Source organism: Schistocerca nitens, chromosome 7 (assembly GCF_023898315.1).
Source record: "Schistocerca nitens isolate TAMUIC-IGC-003100 chromosome 7, iqSchNite1.1, whole genome shotgun sequence".
Lineage (NCBI taxonomy): Eukaryota > Metazoa > Arthropoda > Insecta > Orthoptera > Acrididae > Schistocerca > Schistocerca nitens.
In genome coordinates this window covers 148,351,601-148,375,692 of record NC_064620.1, presented here as the reverse complement: position 1 = coordinate 148,375,692, position 24,092 = coordinate 148,351,601, and the positions used below count along the sequence as shown (strand labels likewise).

At 42.4% G+C, this 24,092-nt stretch overlaps 1 protein-coding gene across 3 annotated transcripts in view; it reads right to left on the bottom strand.

Moving 5' to 3' along the window:
• Positions 1-24,092, bottom strand: part of LOC126194637 (protein arginine N-methyltransferase 9-like) — a 124,401-nt gene that overhangs the window by 64,529 nt on the left and 35,780 nt on the right. The gene's annotated exons all lie outside the window — the stretch shown is intronic.

Genomic DNA, 24,092 nt, shown 5'->3' with positions numbered 1-24,092 from the left:
CGTGCACTACATGCAGGAAGTGGCTACAAGGGTAGTGGAGTACATGTGGAGTGCACATGTGGGTTTTTTAGGTTAGAGAATTCCCTCCCTAGGCCTGACAAGACGCCTCCAGAGACGTGACAAGGTAGCAGTAGTCAAAACACAACATGGAATGACAATATTAATGTGGTAATAGTAAACTGCAGGAGTGTCAATAGAAAGGTCCCTGAACTGCTCTCATTAATAAACGATCACAATGCCCACATAGTACTAGGGATGGAAAGTTGGCTGAAACCAGATGTAAATAGTAATGAAATTCTACACTCAGATTGGAATGTATACCGCAGAGACAGGCTGGACAGTGAAGGGGGAGGCGTGTTTTTAGTGATAAAAAGTGCAATAGTGTTCAAGGAAATTGACAGAGATCCAAAATGTGAAATAATTTTGGTGAAGGTCATGGTTAAAGCAGGCTCAAACATGGTAATTGGATGTCTCTATAGGCCCCCTGGCTCACCAGCTGTAGATTTCCCAACCATGTTATAGTTTTGGGTGGAGATTTTAAGTTACGAGATATAGACTGGAAGACTCAAATGTTTATAACACGTGGTAGGGACAAAGAATCCAGTGAAATTTTTTTAAGTGCATTATCTGAAAACTACCTTGAGCAGTTAAACAGAGCTTCTGGTGACAAACAGACCTGAACTATTTGAAACAGTTAACGCAGAACAGGGAATCAGTGATCATAAAGCGGTTACAGCATTGTTGATTTCAGCCGTAAATAGAAATATTAAAAAAGGTAGGAAGATTTTTCTGTTTAGCAAAAGTGACAAAAAGCAGATTTCAGAGTACTTGACGGCTCAACACAAAAGTTTTATCTCAAGTACAGATATCGTTGAAGATCAGTGGACAAAGTTCAAAACAAATCTTACAATATGCATTAGATGAGTATCTGCCAAGCAAGAGCGTAAGAGATGGAACAGAGCCACTGTGGTACAACAACCAAGTTATAAAACTGCTACACAATCAAAGGGAACTTCACAGCAAACATAAACATAGCCAAAGCCTTGCAGACAAACAAAAATTACATGAAGCGAAATGTAGTGTGAGGAGGGCTATGCGAGAGGCGTTCAACGAATTCGAAAGTAAAGCTCTATGTACTGACTTGGCAGAAAATCCTAAGGAATTTTGGTCTTATGTCAAAGCAGTAGGTGGAGCAAAACAACATGTCCAGACATTCTGTGACCAAAATGGTACTGAAACAGAGGATGACAGACTAAAGGCCAAAATACTAAATGTCTTTTTCCAAAGCTGTTTAACAGAGGATGACTGCACTGTAGTTCCTTCTCTAGATTGTTGCACAGATGACAAAATGGTAGATATTGAAATAGATGACAGAGGGATAGAAAAACAATTAAAATTGCTCAAAAGAGGAAAGGCCGCTGAACCTGATGGAATACCAGTTTGATTTTACACAGAGTACGCAAAGGAACTTGCCTCCTTTCTTGCAGCGGTGTACCGTAGGTCTCTAGAAGAGCATAGCATTCCAAAAGATAGGAAAAGGGCACAGGTCATCCCCGTTTTCAAGAAGGGACATTGACCAGATGTGCAGAACTATAGACCTATATGTCTAATGTCGATCAGTTGTAGAATTTTGGAACACGTATTATGTTCGAGTATAATGACTTTTCTGGAGACTAGAAATCTACTCTTTAGCAATCAGCATGGGTTTTGAAAAAGCTCGCGCTATTCGTCCACGAGACTCAGAGGACCATAGACACGGGTTCTCAGGTAGATGCCGTGTTTCTTGACTTCCACAAGGCATTTGATACAGTTCCCCACAGTCGTTTAATGAACAAAGTAAGAGCATATGGACTATCAGACCAACTGTGTGATTGGATTGAAGAGTTCCTAGATAACGGAACGCAGCACGTCATTCTCAATGGAGAGAAGTCTTCCGAAGTAAGAGTGATTTCAGGTGTGCTGCAAGGGAGTGTCATAGGATTGTTGCTATTCACAATATATATAAATGACCTTGTGGATAACATCAGAAGTTCACTGAGCCTTTTTGCGGATGATGCTGTAGTATATTGAGAGGTTGTAACAATGGAAAATTGTACTGAAATGCAGGAGGATCTGCAAAGAATTGACGCATGGTGCAGGGAATGGCAATTGAATCTCAATGTAGACAAGTGTAATGTGCTGCGAATACATAGAAAGAAAGGTCCTTTATCATTTAGCTACAATATAGCAGGTCAGCAACTGGAAGCATTTAATTCCATAAATTATCTGGGAGTACACAATAGAAGTGAACAGATGCCAGACTGAGATTCATTGGAAGAATCCTAAGGAAATGCAGTCTGAGAACAAAGGAATTAGGTTACACTATACTTGTTCGCCCAATGCTTGAATACTGCTCACCGGTGTGGGATCTGTACCAGATAGAGTTGATAGAAGAGACAGAGAAGATCCAATGGAGAGCAGCGCACTTCATTACAGGATCATTTAGTAATCGCGAAAGCATTACAGAGATGATAGATAAACTCCAGTGGAAGACTCTGCAAGAGAGGTGCTGAGTAACTCGGTACAGGCTTTTGTTGAAGTTTCAAGAACATACCTTCACCGAGGAGTCAAGCAGTATACTGCTCCCTCCTAAGTATAACTTGCGAAGAGACCATGAGGATAAAATCAGAGAGATTAAAGCCCACACAGAGGCATACCGACGATCTTTCTTTCCACAAACAATACAAGACTAGAATAGAAGGGAGAACTGATAGAGGTACTCAAGGTACCCTCTGCCACACACCGTAAGGTGGCTAGTGGAATATGGATGTAGATGTAGATGTAGAAAGAGTCTGCATCCAAATAAATACTTTTGCCTCCAATGCTAAGGCTGAATGGGAGAGAATGCTCAACATGGAAAGGATGGCAACTGTCAAAATGTAAGAACTGTTGTTTGCTAGTGGGTTTGATGTGGACAGAAGTGTGTAGCTGACCTTTGGTGAGGATGAGATCAACATCGAGGGAAAGTGGCATTGGATTCGGACTAAAACCATGTGAAATTTGATTGGGAGAAGGTATTTAGAGATTCCACGAATTTTAAAAGATCAGCCTCACCATGAGTCCATGCGGTATAGATGTCATCAATGATCTAAACCAAACCAGGGGCTGAAGACTTATGAATTCCAGGAGAGCCCCCTCCAAGTGACCGATGAAAAGGTTGGCGTAGGAAGAAGCCAACTCTGGTTCCAATGGCCGTACCCCTGATCTGTTTGTATGTCTGCCCATCAAAGGTGATGTAGTTGTTGGTAATTATAAAGTACATTAAGGTCAGCACGAAGAATGTCATAAGATTAGAATCAAGTGGGTGTTGAATGAGGAAATATTCAGCAGCAGACAGACCATGTACATAAGGGGATGTTGGTATAGAGGATCATCGCATCGACAATTACTGAAGGTCTACACCAGCTGTCTGTTCCCTCTACATACAGCATTTGTCACCAAGATCCCATCCCTGTGATTCAAACTGACCTGCAGTCCCTCCTAAAAACCTCAGGTCCCTCACAAGCACTTCCACCTCAAGCCACAGAACTTCTTACCACACCCAGTCCTGCACCCCCACCTTTTACCTTCTTCCTAAGATCCACAAACTCAATCATCCTGGTCATCCTATAGTTGCTGGCTTCATAGCACCCACCAAACATATATTTGCCTTAAGCTGATCACCACCTGCAACCTATAGTACAAAGAGTCCTCTCCTATACTAAAGATACCAACCATTTCCTGGATTGTCTTTAATCTCTGCACGTGCGATTCCCATACACACCTTGCTTGTCACCATTGATTCCGTCTCCCTCTATACCAACATCTCCCATGTACATGGTCTGCCAGCTGCTGAACGTTTCCTCAGTCAACGCACACCTGATTCCAAGCCTATGACATCCTTCTTGCTGATCTTAATCAACTTCATACTTAACAACAATTGCTTCACTCTCGTGGGGCAGACATACAAAAAGATAATGGATACAGCCATGGAAACCAAGATAGCTCCTTCCTATGCCAACCTTTTCATGGGTCACTTGGAGAAGGCTTTCCTGGATCCATAAGTCTTCAGTCCCTGGCTTGGTTTAGATACACTGATGACATCTTTGCAGTATGAACTCATGGTGAGACTGATCTGTTAAAATTCTTGAAGTCTCTAAATACCTTCTCCCAATTAAATTTCACATGGTTCTAGTTCAAATCCCATGCCACTTTCTTTGATGTTGATCTCATTCTCACTGCAGGCCAGCTACACACTTCTGTCCATATCAAACCCACTAACAATAACAAACAACAGTTCTTACATTTTGACAGTTGCCATCCTTTCCATGTCTAGCGTTCTCTCCCACACAGCCTCAACATTGGAGGCAAAAGTAGATAATTTATTTGGATGCAGACTCTTAACAGCAATACAGCACCACTCTCACTTCAGCCTTCACTGGACATAATTATCCCAATAGCTTAGTCCAAAAGCAGATTTCCCAGGCCATCACATCCAATCCTGGTACTGTTGATCCCTTCAAAAAACAACGGAGCACACCACTTCTCACCCAGTATTACCCTGGTCTTGAATGTATCAATCACCTACTCTGACAAAGCCATGACTTCCTAAAATCATGCCCTGAAATGAAATCCATTCTGCTTGAGATTTTGCCCCCCAACACACCTAAATAGCTTTTTGTTGCCCTCTCAATCCCCACAATATCCTTGCCAGACCCTATGCTCCTTCTGCACCCATCTCCCAATCCTATGGCTCCTACCCTGTGATTGTCCCCGGTGCAAGACATGCCCTATACACCCTCCTACCACCACCTATAATAGCCCTGTAACTGGCAAAACATATACTATCAAAGGGAAAGCCACCTGTGAAACGACACGTCATATACAAGTTATTATGTAAACACTGTTTGGCCTTCTACATTGGCATGACTACCACCAAATTATCAATTAGGATGAATGGTAATAGGCAGAGGGCAACTCACAATATCCTGTTGCAGAACATGCTTTACAACATGACATTTGTGACCTCGGTGCCTGTTTCACCACACGTGCCATCTGGATTCATCCTCTAGACACCTGTTTCTCAGAACTCCGCAGGTGGGAACTAGCACTACAACATGTCCTTGGTTCTTGCCACCCATCTGGCCTTAATTTACGTTAATTTCTTCTGTCTCAGCATTTCTTCACTGTAACTACTCTTTGCTTCACTCTGTTTTATTTTTCTACAGCTTTCATTGTCTTTCCCGTCTATTTTTACTGCCTCCATCCGAGCTCTGTTACATACTCATGTGCAATGTTTCAGTAGTAATCTCTGTCTTGCATTTTACCCTGTCTTCCACCTTTAAGCTCTCAGGTTTTTGAATATCATCCAATGCAGTCTCCAAGAATTAGTATTTCCTTCTTGTTCCATTTGGTAAGTCTCCCCTGACCCGCAGTTCTGGGTGACTTTCCCAAAATCTACCCCTTTTTCTAGACCTCTCCAGTCCTTTTCCTTCACCCTTCTTCCTTCGCCTTCAACCCTTCTGCCTGAAGAAGGAGTCACTGACTCCAAAAGCTTGGCAATTACAACAGTCTTTGATGTGTCTTTTCTGTCACCGCTTGGTGAGTAGATTTTTTATCTATCCAATTATATAATTTTATACAATGCACTTAGCTTTTCACTCTTATTAACTTGCGCATGATGTTTTAGTAGTAATCTCTGTCTTGCATATTACCCTGTCTTCCTCGGGTTTTCAGATCTCATCCATTGCAGTCCCCAACAATCAGTCTTTCCTTCTCATCCCAACCGGTGAGTCTTCCCTGACCTGGGTTTCTGGGTGCCTTTTCTAAACTATAGCCCTTTCCCTAAATCTCTCCAGTCCTTTTCCTTCACCCCTCTTGCTTCCCTTCAACTCCTCCACCGGAAGAAGGGACCACTCGCTCTGAAAGCTTGTGAAAGTTAAATCCTTTTGTGTGTGAGTTCCCCTGCTGCCACTTGGTGAGTAGATTTTTTTATCTGTCCACTTACATGTGGAATATACATGGACCTGATGTATTCACAGTTACTATGCTATATAGAAGAGTCCTGTTTTTATTTTACTGTATTCGCCTCAATGATAAAATCACTACATATGAGAGGAAATGACTGACAAGTTAGCTGCTGTGTGTGAACATATCACATAATTGCAAGATAGTTATTTCATGCTTTATACTCCTGGAGAATATGTGATAACTAATGAGCATCTAGTTTCATTTCGAGGATGATGTTCCTCCTGACAATATCTGGCAAAAAGGCTAAAGAAATATGGTATAAAGGTTTTTAAAAACCAAACATGCCTCCAGAAATAATGCAATGTCTTGATGTCCCTGTAGAAAGTACTGGCAGAAATGTAACAACTGGTAACTGCTACACCAGTGTGACTGCTACAACAGTTCCGTTGGATAAAAGGCTGACATTAGTAGGAACATTACAAAAGAACCAATCAATTATCCCCCCACAATTTTTGCCCAAAGAACAAAGAACTGTAACTTCAAGCCGGTTTGGTTTTACACAAGATGTAACAATGGTGCCATGTGTTCCAACCAAACAGATATATATTGCACTCATCTCCACAGTGCATAATGATGGAAAGATCAGTGAAGATACAGGCTCTCAGGCAGAAGTCTGTACAACAGGAGTAGTAGACATTTGTGATCAGTTGTGTAGTAGTGTTGGCAGAAGTATGAGAGTAAGCGCGTCTGCTGTGAATTCATACATCCTCCACAAATTGAGCTCTGGTAATAAAATGATAAGATGTGAACTTCTGAAGAATGTGGCTGAGGACTTACTAACTGATTGTACTGTCCAAAGGATGAACAGTTCTTATATACTTTTCAAAATCTACAACATAAAATAAAGCTTTATCTAGCAGAAAGATGAACTGGTTCCAGCATGCAAGAGTATAGAGAACAAGCCCAGCTATCACTGCTCAGCAAGAGAAGAATGTAACACATGTGTCCAAGCATGAATGACAGCAACCATACCACAGTACATATGATTTGTCCCAAACATGTTTGTAAAAATCACACTACTGTGTTCTGCACATCCTATAAAGCTGACACCCAAGAGAACATTGTATACCATGTAACATGTAAAATATTATGCCTCTATCTCAAAAGAATACTGGTTCTTCATGTTCAAAAAATAGTTATTTGGAAATAACAGATGATCAAAATGTATCTGAAACCATTATTAATTACAATATTATGAAATGGGCAATTTCTACTCACCACATTGTGGAGATCTTAAGTTGCAGACAGGCACAGCAAGAAGACTGCTAAACCAGTAAGCTTTCACCAAAAGGCTTTCTTCTGAAGTAGACAATACAGACATTCATGTAAACACAACTGACACACAGATGACCACTGTCTCTGACTGCTGTGACCAGTCTGCAAGCAACTGTGCATGATGGGAGAAGCAATCTGGATGGTCGGGGTAAAGAGGAGAATGGGGCGAGAAGGGGTGAGGGGCAGTAAAGTGCTGCTTGTAAGAGTATACAGGAATGTGGTAGGGAGAGGGTAGGGCAGCTGGTGCAATCAGAAGGTTAGACTGGGAGGAGGGGGGGGGGGAGGGATTGGAACAGGAGAGAAGTAAAAAGACTGTGGTTGCATTGGTGGAATAGAAGGTTGTGTATTGCCGGGGTGAGAACACGGAAGAGGATATGTGGGTGAAAGACAGTGACTAATGAAGGTTGAGGCCATGGGGGTTACGGGAATGTAGGATATATTGCAGGGAGAGCTCCCATCTGTGCAACTCAGAAAAGTTGGAAGGGAGAATCCAGATGGCACAGGCTGTGAAGCAGTCGTTGAAGTGAAAAATGTTGTGTTCGCCAGCATGTTCAGCAACTGTGTGGTCCAGCTGTCTCTTGACCACAGTTTGTCAGTAGCCATTGATGCAGACAGACAGCTTGTTGGTTGAAACTTCCTGGCAGATTAAAACTGTGAGCCATCCCGAGACTCAAACTAGGGACCTTTGCCTTTTGCGGGCAAGTGCTCTACTGTCTGAGCTACCCAAGCATGAATCATGGCCCACTCTCACAGCTTCAATTCTGCCAGTACCTCATCTCATACCTTCCAAACTTCACAGTAGCTCTTCTGAGAACCTTGCAGAACTAGCACTCCTGGAAGAAAGGATACTGTGGAGACATGACTTAGTCACAGCCTCGGGGTTGTTTCCAGAATGAGATATTCACTCTGCAGCAGAGTGTGCACTGATATGAAACTTCCTGGCAGATCAAAACTGTGTGTCAGACCGAGACTCGAACTCGGGAACTTTACCTTTCATGGGCATGTGCTCTACTGTCTGAGCTACCCAAGAACGACTAACAACCCATCCTCACAGCTTCAATTCTGCCAGTACCTCGTCTCCTACTGTCCAAACTTCACAGAAGCTCTTCTGCAAACCTTGCAGAACTAACACTGCTGGAGCTAACACTCCTGGAGCTTGTTGCTTGTTATTCCCACATAGAATACAGCACAGTGGTTGCAGCTTAGCTTGTAGAGTGCATGACCGCTTTCACAGGTAGCCTGCCTTTGAGGGGAAAGGTGATGCTTGTGACCGGACTGGAGTAGGTGGTAGTGGAAGGATATATGGGACAGGTGTTACTTCTAGGTCTGTTACAGGAAGTGAGCCACGAGGCAAGGGGTAGGGAGCAGGTGTCGAGAATGTGATTTAGTTGCTCCAGTCCTGGGTGATACTGAGTCTCAAGTGGAATCACCCTCTGTGGCCAGGCAGTGGGACTTTGGGAGTTGGTGGGTGACTGGAGAGATAAGGCAAAGGAGATATGTTTCCTTATAACGTCGGGAGGTTATTTTGGTCTGTGAAAGATTCAATGAGACCCTTGGTATATTTTGAGATGGACTGCTTGTCGCTACATTTTTGATGGCCACAGGTAGCTAGGATGTATGGAAGGGCCTTTTTGGTATGGAACGGGTAGCACCTGTCGAAGTGAAGGTATTGTTGATAGTTGGTAGACCTGATATGGACAGAGGTACTGATATAGCCATCTTTGAGGTGGAGGTCAACATCGAGGAAGGCCATTTGTTGGGTGGAGGAGGACCACGTGAAGTGAATGGGTGAGAAGGTCTTGAGATTCTGGAGAAATGTGGTTAGGGTATCATCACCCTAACATGAAGATGTCATCAATGAATCTGAACCAGTTGAGGGGTTTGGGATTCTGGATGGTTAGGAAGGATTCTTCTGGAGTCCGATGATTAGGTTGGTATAGGATTGTGCCAGGCTGGTGTCCAAAGCCGTAGCATGGATTTGTTTGTATGTGATACCTTCAGAGGTGAAGTAATCATGGATGAGGATGTAGTTGGTCATGGTGACCAGGAAGGAGATTGTAGGTTTGGAAACTGTCAGGCAATGGGAAAGGTAGTGTTCAATAGCAGTAATGCCACAGGCATTAGGGATGTTAGAGTAAAGGGAGGTGGCATCAATAGTGATGAGCTAGGCACCATGTGGTAAAGCAACAGGAACCGTGGAGAGTTGATGGAGGAAATGATTGGTGTCTTTAATATAGTAAGGCAGGTTGCAAGTAATAGGCTGAAGGCGTTGGTCTACAAGAGCAGAGATTCTCTCAGTGGGGGCACAGTAACTGGCCATAATTGGGTGTCCTGGGTGGTTGGGTTTATGTAGAAGGTAGGAGAGCAAGGAGTGGCAGGGGCGAGGGGCGAGAGGCAAGAGACTCAGGGAGAGAGGTTCTGGTATGGGATTAAGGACTGAGGAGAGTCTTGTGATCCCATTGGATTTGAAGTCCCTCTGTCAAGTAATCCCCACTGTTCAAAGCCATGGTGGTGGAGCCTTTGTTAGCAGGTAGGATTTCAAGGTTGGCCTAAGTTTTTAGATGGTGGATTGTGGTTCTTCCTGTATAAGCAAGGTTAGCTTGCATATTGAGGGATTTGGGGAAAGATAGTGAGGCAAGGTTCGATGTTAAGAAATTGTGGAAAGTTAACAGATGATTATTCGGGGGCATGGCAATGTGACTTGGGGCACTAAACTCCTGACTACATCAGCTGCCCTACCGTCTCCCCATCATACTCCTGCATGCTCCCACAAGCAGCACTTTACCATTCCTCACCACTACCCTCCTATCCCTCCCCCTTCCTCCCCCAGCTTCCTCCTTTCCCTCACTACCCAGACTGCTTCTCCCATCATCTGCAGTTACTTGCAGTCGGTCTCAGTGACCAGAGACAGTGGTCAAGTGTGTCACTTATATTTGCATGACTGTGTGTGTTATCTACTTCAGAAGAAGTCCTTTTGGCCAAAAGCTTACTTGTCTAGCAGTCGTTTTGCTGTGCCTGTCTGTGACTAGACATCTACACTATCTGATGATTAGCAATCTATCCTTTTCATAACATTGTCATTATTCTGTTCTGGATTTTCCACTGTTTGAAATTGTTATTAGCATTCTAAGAGGGAATAAAGACTATATTTTAAATAATTAAATGATGGAGAATTTTGTTTTTCTATGTTTTAGTTTTGGGTCAAATTACCTGACTTGTGTATTTTCATATTGCAATAGCATGTGATTACTAAAGAGTTAAGATGCCAATTGTCTTTGCAGCCATCTCTAGAACAGTACTGTCTACCACTGTTGATTTTGTAACTGTGAGCAATTTGAAATGATAAGCAAGTCTCTTTTATTCATCATGCATTGTATACTGGATGTGACCAGATAGAAAATTATAGTTTATCCCATATTATTATTTTAAGCATCAGTATGGTTTCAGGAAAGGTTGCAGCACAACCCATGCAATAAATGAACTGGTCACAAAAGTTAGCAGTTCTCTCAATAACAGAAAGAATGTATCAGGCATTTTACCAAAGCCTTCACACTGTAAACCATGGCCAGCTGCCTCAAAAACTGACTAGCTATGGTTTTCAAGGAAAATCTCTTTGCTGGATGTCATCACACTTGGCAAACAGAAAACAAAGAGTACTTGTTAATAACAATGGTAAGAAATTCCTCTCTGGCTGGAAACAAACACAATCAGGTGTCCCACATGGCTCAATATTAGGGCCATTACTATTTTTGTATTACATTAAAGGTATGTCATGTCACGTTGAGTCAGATACTTTGCAAAAACAGAAACTGTTCATTTTTCCACGAAACAATCAGCACAATGTATATGTTAAATTAGTTACAAGGACAAAACACTTGACACTGCTAGCTGTCTCAAATTTCTTGGCATGTTAATAAATATATAAATTGTGGAGTGAACAGTCTTGTGTATGTCATGAATGTCTTTTCTGGTAACAATGATTTAGTGGTTAAAAACTGTATATTATGCATATTTTGTTTCAGTAGTTAAGTGTAGCATAATTTTCTGGGGGTCTGAGAATACTTATCTGCTCAGAGCCTTTACAAAAATCATTCAAGCAATGGTGGGAGCTAAAAAGAATCAACACTGCAAAAACTAGATCTAATGTCCATTCCAAGCATATATGACATTCTCATTTTCACAAAGAGAAACCCACAACTTCTTGAGGAAAATGCTTCCTGCATCAGTTTGAGACTACATGTAAGGCACATTACATGCTACCTACCTACCTACAGATTCAAACTATATGAAAAAACTCCACACTACATGGGCATGAAAATGGTAAATAAAATCTGTAGGGGGAAAAGTGACCCAGTTCTAAAAAATACTGAAGGAGACCTGGAAAAATATTTTAAAGGTAAATGATTCTATAATATAGCAGATTTCTTGAATGATGATCATGTAATATAGTATCTCTCCAAACAGTAACACCATATATACTATACCCATAGATTTAAAACAAAATAATAACCATGTAAAGTAATACATATGTATTGTCACCTTAGACTAGTTTATTACTCTGCAGGTTAGTCTTAAAATTGACAAGCCATCTATGACACAATCTTTGATTGTATGAGGCATGTAATGTAGCAATAAAAATTTGATTTGATGTGACTACCAATTGGACTTTACACACTAGGAATTGCCAGGACAAAAAGATGCAGTAAGCACCATGAAAGCATTTTTGTTTTCAGTTTTAATTATATTTGCATAATTCAAAGATTTATTTGGTTTCTTCTTAGATTTACACTCATTCACAAATTATCTGAGATTCAGTGAATTTAACTGACTTGAAATTTTGTGCATTATAGTGGTATTTCAAGTTTTGGTGTATTCTGTTCCACTTACTAGCTGCCAGTGCCAAGTCTGCAGTCTCATTTGTTGAAGCAAACACATGTTTAATGGATTCCTGAATTAACTGCTGACTTACTAAATCGTTAGTGATAATGACACTTGAATTCCCAATTGATGTAATAGAAGATTCCATAGAAATGTTGGAACACATGAGGCAATACTGAACCCACGACTTATCTTAGAAGATAAATTAAGGAAAGGCAAACCAGCATTTGTAGACTTAGAGAAAGCTTTTGACAATGTTGACTGGAATACTCTCTTTCAAATTCTGAAGGTGGCAGGGGTAAAATATAGGGAGCAAAAGGCTATTTACAATTTGCACAGAAACCAGATACCAGTTGTAAGAGTCGAGGTGCATGAAAGGGAAGCAGTGGTTGGGAAGGGAGTGAGACAGGGTTGTAGCCTATCCCTGATGTTATTCAATCTGTATATTGAGCGAGCAGTGAAGGAAACAAAAGAAAAATTCAGAGTAAGAAATAAAATCCATGGAGAAGAAATAAAAACTTTGAGGTTCACCAATGACATTGTAATTCTGTCAGAGACAGCAAAGGACCTGGAAGAGCAGCTGAACTGAATGGACAGTGTCTTGAAAGGAGGATATAAGATAAACACCAACAAAAAGCAAAATGAGGATAATGGAATGTTGTTTGTTGTTGTGGTCTTCAGTCCTGAGACTGGTTTGATGCAGCTCTCCATGCTACTCTATCCTGTGCAAGCTTCTTCATCTCCCAGTACTTACTGCAACCTACATCCTTCTGAATCTGCTTAGTGTATTGATCTCTTGGTCTCCCTCTACGATTTTTACCCTCCACGCTGCCCTCCAATGCTAAATTTGTGATCCCTTGATGCCTCAAAACATGTCCTACCAACCGATCCCTTCTTCTAGTCAAGTTGTGCCACAAACTTCTCTTCTCCCCAATCCCATTCAATACCTCCTCATTAGTTACGTGATCTACCCACCTTATCTTCAGCATTCTTCTGTAGCACCACATTTCGAAAGCTTCTATTCTCTTCTTGTCCAAACTGGTTATCGTCCATGTTTCACTTCCATACATGGCTACACTCCATACAAATACTTTCAGAAACGACTTCCTGACACTTAAATCTATACTCGATGTTAACAAATTTCTCTTCTTCAGAAACGCTTTCCTTGCCATTGCCAGTCTACATTTTATATCCTCTCTACTTCGACCATCATCAGTTATTTTACTCCCTAAATAGCAAAACTCCTTTACTACTTTAAGTGTCTCATTTCCTAATCTAATTCCCTCAGCATCACCCGATTTAATTTGACTACATTCCATTATCCTTGTTTTGCTTTAGTTGATGTTCATCTTATATCCTCCTTTCAAGACACTGTCCATTCCGTTCAACTGCTCTTCCAAGTCCTTTGCTGTCTCTGACAGAATTACAATGTCATCAGTGAACCTCAAAGTTTTTACTTCTTCTCCATGAATTTTAATACCTACTCCAAATTTTTCTTTTGTTTCCTTTACTGCTTGCTCAATATACAGATTGAATGACATCGGGGAGAGGCTACAACCCTGTCTCACTCTCTTCCCAACCACTGCTTCCCTTTCATGTCCCTCGACTCTTATAACTGCCATCTGCCTTCTGTAAAAATTGCAAATAGCCTTTCGCTCCCTGTATTTTACCCCTGCCACCTTCAGAATTTGAAAGAGAGTATTCCAGTTAACGTTGTTAAAAGCTTTCTCTAAGTCTACAAAGGCTAGAAACGTAGGTTTGCCTTTTCTTAATCTTTCTTCTAAGATAAGTCGTAAGGTTAGTATTGCCTCACGTGTTCCAACATTTCTACGGAATCCAAACTGATCTTCCTCGAGGTCCACTTCTACTAGTTTTTCCATTCGTCTGTAAAGAATTCGCGTTAGTATTTTGCAGCTGTGACTTATTAAACTGACAGTTCGGTAATTTTCACATCTGTCAACACCTGCTTTCTTTGGGATTGGAATTATTATATTCTTCTTGAAGTCTGTGGGTATTTCACCTGTCTCATACATCTTGCTCACCAGATGGTAGAGTTTTGTCATGACTGGCTCTCCCAAGGCCATCAGTAGTTCTAATGGAATGTTGTCTACTCCCGGGGCCTTGTTTCGACTCAGGTCTTTCAGTGCTCTGTCAAACTCTTCATGCAGTATCTTATCTCCCATTTCATCTTCATCTACATCCTCTTCCATTTCCATAATATTGTCCTCAAGTACATCGCCCTTGTATAAACCCTCTATATACTCCTTCCACCTTTCTGCCTTCCCTTCTTTGTTTAGAACTGGGTTACCATCTGAGCTCTTGATATTCATACAAGTGGTTCTCTTCTCTCCAAAGGTCTCTTTAATTTTCCTGTAGGCAGTATCTATCTTACCCCTAGTGAGACAAGCCTCTACATCCTTACATTTGTCCTCTAGCCATGCCTGCTTAGCCATTTTGCACTTCCTGTCGATCTCATTTTTGAGACGTTTGTATTCCTTTTTGCCTGCTTCATTTACCGCATTTTTATATTTTCTCCTTTCATCAATTAAATTCAATTTTTCTTCTGTTACCCAAGGATTTCTATTAGCCCTCGTCTTTTTACCTACTTGATCCTCTGCTGCCTTCACTACTTCATCCCTCAGAGCTACCCATTCTTCTTCTACTGTATTTCTTTGCCCCATTCCTGTCAATTGTTCCGTTATGCCCTCCCTGAAACTCTGTACAACCTCTGGTTCTTTCAGTTTATCCAGGTCCCATCTCCTTAAATTCCCACCTTTTTGCAGTTTCTTCAGTTTCAATCTGTAGTTCATAACCAATAGATTGTGGTCAGAATCCACATCTGCCCCTGGAAATGTCTTACAATTTAAAACCTGGTTCCTAAATCTCTGTCTTACCATTATATAATCTTTCTGATACCTTTTAGTATCTCCAGGATTCTTCCAGGTATACAACCTTCTTTTATGATTCTTGAACCAAGTGTTAGCTATGATTAAGTTATGCTCTGTGCAAAATTCTACAAGGCGGCTTCCTCTTTCATTTCTTCCCCCCAATCCATATTCACCTACTATGTTTCCTTCTCTCCCTTTTCCTACTGACGAATTCCAGTCATCCATGACTATTAAATTTTTGTCTCCCTTCACTACCTGAATAATTTCTTTTATCTCGTCATACATTTCATCAATTTCTTCATCATCTGCAGAGCTAGTTGGCATATAAACTTGTACTACTGTAGTAGGCATGGGTTTTGTGTCTATCTTGGCCACAATAATGCGTTCACTATGCTGTTTGTAGTAGCTAACCCGCACTCCTATTTTCTTATTCATTATTAAACCTACTCCTGCATTACCCCTATTTGATTTTGTATTTATAACCCTGTAATCACCTGACCAAAAGTCTTGTTCCTCCTGCTACCGAACTTCACTAATTCCCACTATATCTTACTTTAACCTATCCATTTCCCTTTTTAAATTTTCTAACCTACCTGCCCGATTAAGGGATCTGACATTCCACGCTCCGATCCGTAGAACGCCAGTTTTCTTTCTCCTGATAATGACGTCCCCTTGAGTAGTCCCCGCCCGGAGATCCGAATGGGGGACTATTTTACCTCCGGAATATTTTACCCAAGAGGACGCCATCATCATTTAATCATACAGTAAAGCTGCATGTCCTCGGGAAAAATTACAGCTGTAGTTCCCCTTGCTTTCAGCCGTTCGCAGTACCAGAACAGCAAGGCCGTTTTGGTTAATGTTACAAGGCCAGATCAGTCAATCATCCAGACTGTTGCCCCTGCAACTACTGAAAAGGCTGCTGCCTCTCTTCAGGAACCACATGTTTGTCTGGCCTCTCAACAGATACCCCTCCGTTGTGGTTGCACCTACGGTACGGCCATCTGTATCGCTGAGGCACGCAAGCCTCCCCACCAACGGCAAGGTCCATGGTTCATGGAAGGTAATTGAATTAAATCAAGTGATGCTGAGGGAATTAGATTAGGAAATGAGACGCTTAAAGTAGTAGATGAGTTTTGCTATTTGGGGAGCAAAATAACTGATCATGGTTGAAACAGAGAGGATATAAAATGTAGACTGGCAACGGCAAGGAAAGTGTTTCTGAAGAAGATAAATTTGTTAACATCGAGTTTAGATTTAAGTGTCAGGAAGTCATTTCTGAAAGTATATGTATGGAGTGCAGCCATGTATGGAAGTGAAATGTAGACGATAAATGTAGACAAGAAGAAATAGAAGCTTTCAAAATGTTGTGCTACAGAAGAATGCTGAAGATTAGATGGGTAGATCACATAACTAATGAGGAGGTACTGAATAGAATTGGGGAGAAGAGGAGTTTGTGGCACAACTTGACAAGAAGAAGGGACCGGTTGGTAGGACATATTCTGAAGCATCAAGGGATCACAAATTTAGCATTGGAGTGCAGTGTGGAGGGTAAAAATCGTAGAGGGAGGCCAAGAGATGAATACACTAAGCAGATTCAGAAGGACTGTAGGTTGCAGTAGGTACTGGAAGCTGAAGAAGCTTGCACAGGATAGAATAGCATGAAGAGGTGCATCAAACCAGTCTCTGGACAGAAGACCACAACAACAACAACAACAACGTAACAGAGGGCTGAAAATCTGATGCAAGTCAACCTAGCATGATCACTACTTTCAAAACATCATCCATTTTCTTATCAGTGCTTCAAATTTGTTGAGTATGTGGCATAACTTTTGACAAATATGGTTCTATATCTATCTTAGAAGCAAATCATATATTCATCAAGTATTGCAGTAGCCCAGTATAAGTAGACAAACCGTTTCTTTCCAGAATTAACTTTCACTATGCAATGGAGTGTGCACCGATTTGAAACTTCGTGGCAGATTAGAACTGTGTGCCGGACCAGGACATGAGCCTGGGACCTTTGCCTCCTCTGGGCAAGTGTTCTACTGACTGAGCTATCCAAACATGACTTAAGACCTGTCCTCACAGCTCTGTTTCCAGCAGTACCCCATCTCCTAACTGTCGAACTACACAGGGCTATGCAGTAAAATGCTGGGACTCAACCTTCGCTAGCCCCTGTCCTCCCTATCCCTTCCCTGCTCCTATTCCAGCACCACACACATCTTGCATTTACATAGTTTTTTTCCTTCTCTCCTTTCTCCCCCCCCCCCCCCCCCCCCCGTCCTACCCCCAATAGCACAGTCTTCCAATGCTGCACCTCTGCTATGCCTCGCCCTCCCTGCCCCACACATCTTCTGTAATCCCACCCCAGCTAGATTGCTGCTCATCTCACAATCCCACTCAAAATGAGTTGTACTTGTGTGAAGGTGTGTAACTTTTCTACTTATTCCAATAGTTGAATATTTGTAGCATTCTTTTTCACTGCACCTGTCTGTTATTCAATGTCTCCTCTATGTGGTGAGTAGCAATCTGTCCTTTCCATATTGTTGTTGAACCCTGCAATGTAATACTTTAAACTCTGTCACAATCCAAGGGGAGCCATGCACTAAGCACAAAAAGGTAATTGGAGACTAAATACTGATACAAAAATCATCTAGTATGTTATACAGGAAACAAACGAAAAGTGTAACAGAAATGAGAATCACTTCCCTAGTATGAACTGAGAGATAGCTAAAGGAGGTATCAAGCATTAGTAATCTAATTTGAAACAAATGCACTGTAAAAGATGCTTTCAAAAGAGTTTCAAAGGATTTTTAATTTTTATTCTTACAGCCTAATAAATTTACCCTTTAATGTTATTCAGGATTAATAATGGTGTCAAAGTGCATAAGAACAACCATGTACTATTCTGCATACATTTTTAACATAAAAATGGAAGTTACTACTTTTCTGCAAAACTTTTTGACAAGTTGCTAAAAACGGGAAATACATAAATTCCGGAAATTAAAACTAAGCTCAAGGTTTATTTTAGTAGCAACTCCTGTCATTATCTGAATATCTGAACTCTGGATTTTCAAATTTCAGTTGTCACGGTGAGAAACAATGCCCAAATAAGCAGCCACTAATGCAATACATAATTATAACATTTTAACAGATACCAATATACTAAAAAGATAAAAAAAGAATATGTAGGGATGGATGAAGATCAGGTGAAGAATGTAACTAATAAAATAGTAATATCTAAAATGATTTATTGATAATTATATAAGACACTTTTTGCAGTATTTAAAGTTTATATGGAGTATAATTACTGCCCTTGATAAATAATAAAAGCTGACTATAATGAATGATAATTGATGCTGTAGTCCATAAAAACAGCTGATTCATTCTACAAACCACAGTTTTCACGCTCATGATGGTGTCTAAACCATGATCAGTGGATAAATTAATGAAATTAATTTCTGGTGATCAAAGACTTTGCAGATCATGCACTAGACTTACTAGTAGCTTCCTTACCAAACATTAAAATGATTAAGTAATAAAATAGCTACAACCAGTATTTTTTATCAGTCTTTCACACTATTTTACTGTACAAATACCAATGAGCAAAGACTGAACTTGCTGGTTTTCTATCGATGCTGTCAAATTCCATGGATAGAAATAACCAACATTTTACAGCCGAACACGTTTTATTCATGCTTGATCACATGGAAAATCACACAGCATTCAAAAATAACAAAAGTCAAACAGTTTCTGAAGCTCACTGAATCAGAAGATAGAGCACTCCTCATTCCAGAGTCATTGGCAATTGATGATCGCCACTAGGACCCCCCCCCCCCCCCTCCCCAGGAGTGCAGAGCACTGGGGAGAGAAAATGGGCATTGTGAAAGACAGGGATGTTGTAGGCCACTTGATGGGTGTTGGCTGATCATGCAAGGAAGCATGATCACCCATGTCAGGGCTGGTCCAAATGGAAGGCATGGATGGACTGTTTCTTGCGGAGTTGGGGAGGTTCATCGACGGTGGACTAGAGAATGTATAGGCTACCATCCACCCTAAGAAGGACAGACCAGTTGACCAGCGTATGTGAAGTGGACAGGCATGGGAGGTGGAGGTGGTGGAGTAGCGGCAAAGAGGGGGACGCATATCTTGAGCATCCCATTGGTGCCGAGTGTTGCTGTTATTCCACCTGCATCCATCCCATCTGGAACGGGGACTGTGCACAGGATAGTTACATGTGAACTGGGTGTGGCTTCATGTAAAGTGTCCCTCACATCTTCAAGTAAAGTGTCCCTCACATGGAGGACAAAGATTGATCCATCTTGGAGCTGCAAGGAAAGCACGTTGTGTGGGCACCCAGAAGTGTGTATAGAAAAGCAAATATCATTGATGGGGGTCACTGTTGGAGAATGGGGTGCAGGGGGATATTGTAGCTTGAGAAAAACACTAGAACACACACGGGGAACAGCAGGTGACAGCACATGTGATGATGTTATGTCACACGCAATGTGTGGTTGAACCTGAGGCACCAGACTGTCACACACAGATCCTGAGTGGGGCAAGGGAGGGGGATCATCGCACACAACCACTGAGCAGCTGACAGCATAAGCTCAGCACACGAGATATGGTTGGTGCACACGCAGAGAGGTGGAATGTGTGGGTTCAGGGCCATTGCGTGATGGTGGAGAACTCTACTCAAGAGGTGTGGGACAGATTCCTGAATCATCCAAGCTGGTTTAACCTACTGAAGTGAAACTGTCTGCTGCTGGTCACTGATGAAGATGTCCGTAGTATTAGCCATGAATGCCAATACCGAATATGGGCCAGAGTAAGGCCGCTGTAGTGGCGATTTGACATAATAAACTTGCACGAGTCCAGGGCCAGATGCAAGAAAACTGGGGGACAGGTGTGAGGTCACAGAAGAGGCATACAGATAGCAACTATGTGTGACCGGACACACTCAACAAGAGTGATGAGATCAGATAGGTTGAAACTTGCAGCATCACCAGCAAACTCAGATGGGAGGACTAATGTCTTTTGATACAGGACCTCAGCAAGTGATGCCTGACAGTCTGCCTTATAAGCTGTATGGATTCCTAACATGACACAGGAAAGGGCATCAAATCCCTCACCATTATGGCACCTGTGGGCCGTTTTGAGAGTCCTGTGTCAATGCTCAACAAGCCCGTCGTTCTGAGTGTTGTACACAGTAGTGCAAAATTTATCCACACCACAGAGCATGCAGAGTTTCTGAAGTAACAGTGATCTGAACTTCATTACCCCGATCGGTGGTCATGGATGTAGGGCACCCAAATCTAGCTGTCGAGGAAGATAGCAGTGCTTGTGCTACAGAATCTGCCATAATGAGCACAAGAGGGATTGCTTCCACCCTCCAGGTAACAAAGACAATGATGGACAAAACATATCTGAAACGATCAGATGCAACTAACAGCCCAATGAGGTCTAGGTACAGGTGACGGAAATGACCTCTTGGGATACCAAATTTGACTAGAGGGTGCTTACGCCTGTCAACTTCGCTTCACTGACATGACACACAGGTGCAAATCAACACACGGCAATCATTCTTCACACCTGGCCACGTAAAAATTTCCACGACAATACACGGTTTCACTCATTTTTACATATTTTTATGTATTTCTCCATATTTTTACATATCTTACATATTTTTGCATATCTGTGCATGTTTTTGTGTGTCTTTACGTATTTTTTGTGTGTCTTTTCCCTCTCACCTTATCTCATAACCATCAAGACCTATTTTGCCCATTTCTGCATTCCCACTTCCTTAATACCATTGCTGCCACAGTGGATCCCTGCTCCACCTTCCTGTACCAGTTCGGAAAAGTGTCCCTTTCCCTGGCAAACACCCAGTCCCACATCCTATTTCTCAAATGCTGCCTAACCATGGAATCCCCCCAAATGGCCTAACCATAAAGATTCCTTTCTCTGGATCCCACCCTTCCTTTCACCATGACCTACACCTTTCCAGTCTGCCAATCCCTGGTCACCAGAAAGCTGGAACTGCAAAAACACATCTCACATGGTGCAGGCATCCCCAGAAGCACCTCTGCTCCCACCACAAGATACTACTACTATGCAATCCCTACTCCATACATCACATCCCTGAAATTGAATCCCTTGCTCTTCAGCACCTGGAGGAGCATTCCACACACCACCTCCATAAATTATCCAATCTGCTGACATCCTACTACCACCTCCGGGCATCACTATCCAACCCCTATCCTACCTGCAGTGTTTCTCCTTGTCCACCCCTCACAGCATGTACACCCTGCCTAGCTAACCTTTTCAACTTGCCACATCTGTCAAAACTCCCTACCAACTCTCCACCAAATCCAGACCTGAAACATTCCTTGACACTGTTGTTAATCTTTCCACAAAACTCTCAGCACCACAGAAGTTTCAGTCCTATAAAAGGCCTCACCTTTAGCCCTACACCCAGATTTAACCATGCTGATTTGTAAAAGACCTACTCTTCTTCTCCGATCCCTGAAATGGAAGCACTTGTTTGCCATCAATTCCTCCAATCAAAACCAACCTAATTCCAACACTGACCCCTGCTTCTTCCAGTTCATATCACCATCAAATCATGATCTTCCCCATCCAACCTAACCAGCTGCTGGTCACCTTCCAGGAACAATTTAGCCCCACCAACCTTCCCAAGGTCACTTTATCAGAACATCAACTTTTCATTGGAAGAAAGAATAGCCATACACAACCACAAACCAAATCCTGACCTAATCATCCTACCTGCAGACAAAGGTTCCAACACTGTTGTTATGTACTGCAGTAATTAACTGGCAGAAAGTCTCCACCAATTATTTGACTCCTCCTCCTATAAACTCTACCAGAGTAATCCGATTAGAGAAGTCCAACACAACCTCCACCCCTGCTCAAAGTCTTAGGCCCTTCCCAGACCCTCTCCAATGAATTCATTTCCATCCTCACCCCTATGACACCCCACACACCCACCTTCTACATGCTCCCCAAAATCCACAATCTCAACAATCCTGGACTCCCTGTTGTGGCTGGTTATTGTATTCCCTCTGACAGAATTTTGGTCCTCATTAACCAACACCTAAAACCAAATGCCCATAATCTAGCCTCCCACATCAAATACACCAAACATTTCCTTCTTCAACTCTCCACCAACCTCAACCCTTTATCTCCTGAACCCCACTTGTCACTGTTGAAACACCACCTTCCTATACAACATCCCTCATGCCAACAGTCTTACAGATATTAACACTACCTTTCTCAATGACTTTCAGGCTCCAAATCCACTGCCTCATTCCTCATACACCTTACTTACTTTATCCTAACCCACAACTACTTCTGTTTTGAAAGGAAGGTATACCAACAAATCCGCAGCACAGCCATGGGCACCCGCATGGCACCCTGCTATGCCAACTTGTTTATGGCCCATCTAGAGGAGGCCTTCCTAGTCTCCCAAAATGCCAAACCCCTAGTCTGGTTCAGGTTCATTTATGATATCTTCATGATCTGGACTCAGGGCCAAGAAACCCTATCTTCAGTCCTTCACAACATCAACTCCTTCAACTAGGCATCCTCAACCCAGTGTGCCACCTTCCTGGACATTGACCTCTCCCTCTCTGATGGCTAGAACAACACATCTGTCCACAATAAACCCACCAACCATCAACAGTACCTGCATTTTGACTGATGCCATCCCCTCCACACCAAAATATCCCTGCCATACAGCCTGGCCTCCCAGGGACAGCATATTTTCAGTGACAAGTACTCCCTTGCCCAGTATCCCAGTATGCTGAGGGTCTCACCAAGGCGTTCGCAGACAGCACTATACCTCCCAGACCAAGTCCGCAAACAAATCTCCTGTGCCATTTCCCCTCACACCCCCAATCCTCCCACCACCCTAAGAACCAGCCACCCCTTTGTCACCCAGTACCACCCCGGACTGGAACAACTGAATCACATCCTTTGCAAGGCCTTTGATTACCTATCGTCACACCCTGAAATGAGAGACCTCCTACCCAGCATCCTTCCCACCCCTCCTAAAGCGGCGTTGCATCGCCCACCCAACCTCCACAACATCCTAGTCCATCCCTATGCCACTCCCAATCCCAATCCCTTGCCTCAAGGATCATATCCCAGTGGAAGATTCAGGGGCAAGTCCTGTCCAATCCACCCACACAGCACATCCTATTCTAGTCTTGTCACAGGTTTATACTACCCCATCAGGGACCAGGCCAGCTATAAAAGCAGCCATGTCATTTACTAGCTCTGCTGCAATCACTGCACAGTTTTATATTGGTATGACTACCAACGAGCTGTCCACCAGGGTGAACGGCCACCAACAAACTGCGGCTGAGAGCAAAATAGACCACCCTTGATTTATATGGCTATTTCACTACTCGAGCCATTTGGATCCAGCCTCCCACTGAACTGTGTGGATGGGAGTTACCTTAAAAACACATTCTCCGCTCTGTAATTATCCTAGCCTCAACTTATGACAACACAATGTCCCCATGCCCTCCACCAAACATTATACATCCACTCTGTCCAATAATTTCCGCCCTATTCTTGTCTCTCCTGTTTTTTGTTTGCCACCCTCTGCCAATGCACCTGCCCATATTTCACCATTCCTCTCCTCTTTCACTCCTTTTTTTCTCAACTCCCTGCCCCACAAGCTCCTGATGCTGACCCTGTTGGCATTCTAGTCCCTGTACACTCTGCCAGACAGCATTCATCTCTCTCTCTCCACCCATTCAATGCTATCCCTTCCCCTTCTCCACTCCCTCCAGATTGCTGCTTGCGTCCCACATACAGCTGCATTCCGGTCTGAGGTACCGGAGTTGGTGGTCATGTGTGCATGAAGTGTGCTTGCTTGTGTGTATGAATGGTGTGTGTTTCTCTTTTGCTGATGAAAGGTGTGCCCAAAAGCTTTATGTAACTGTCTTTGCAACTTACTTGCCTGTTGCAACTTAA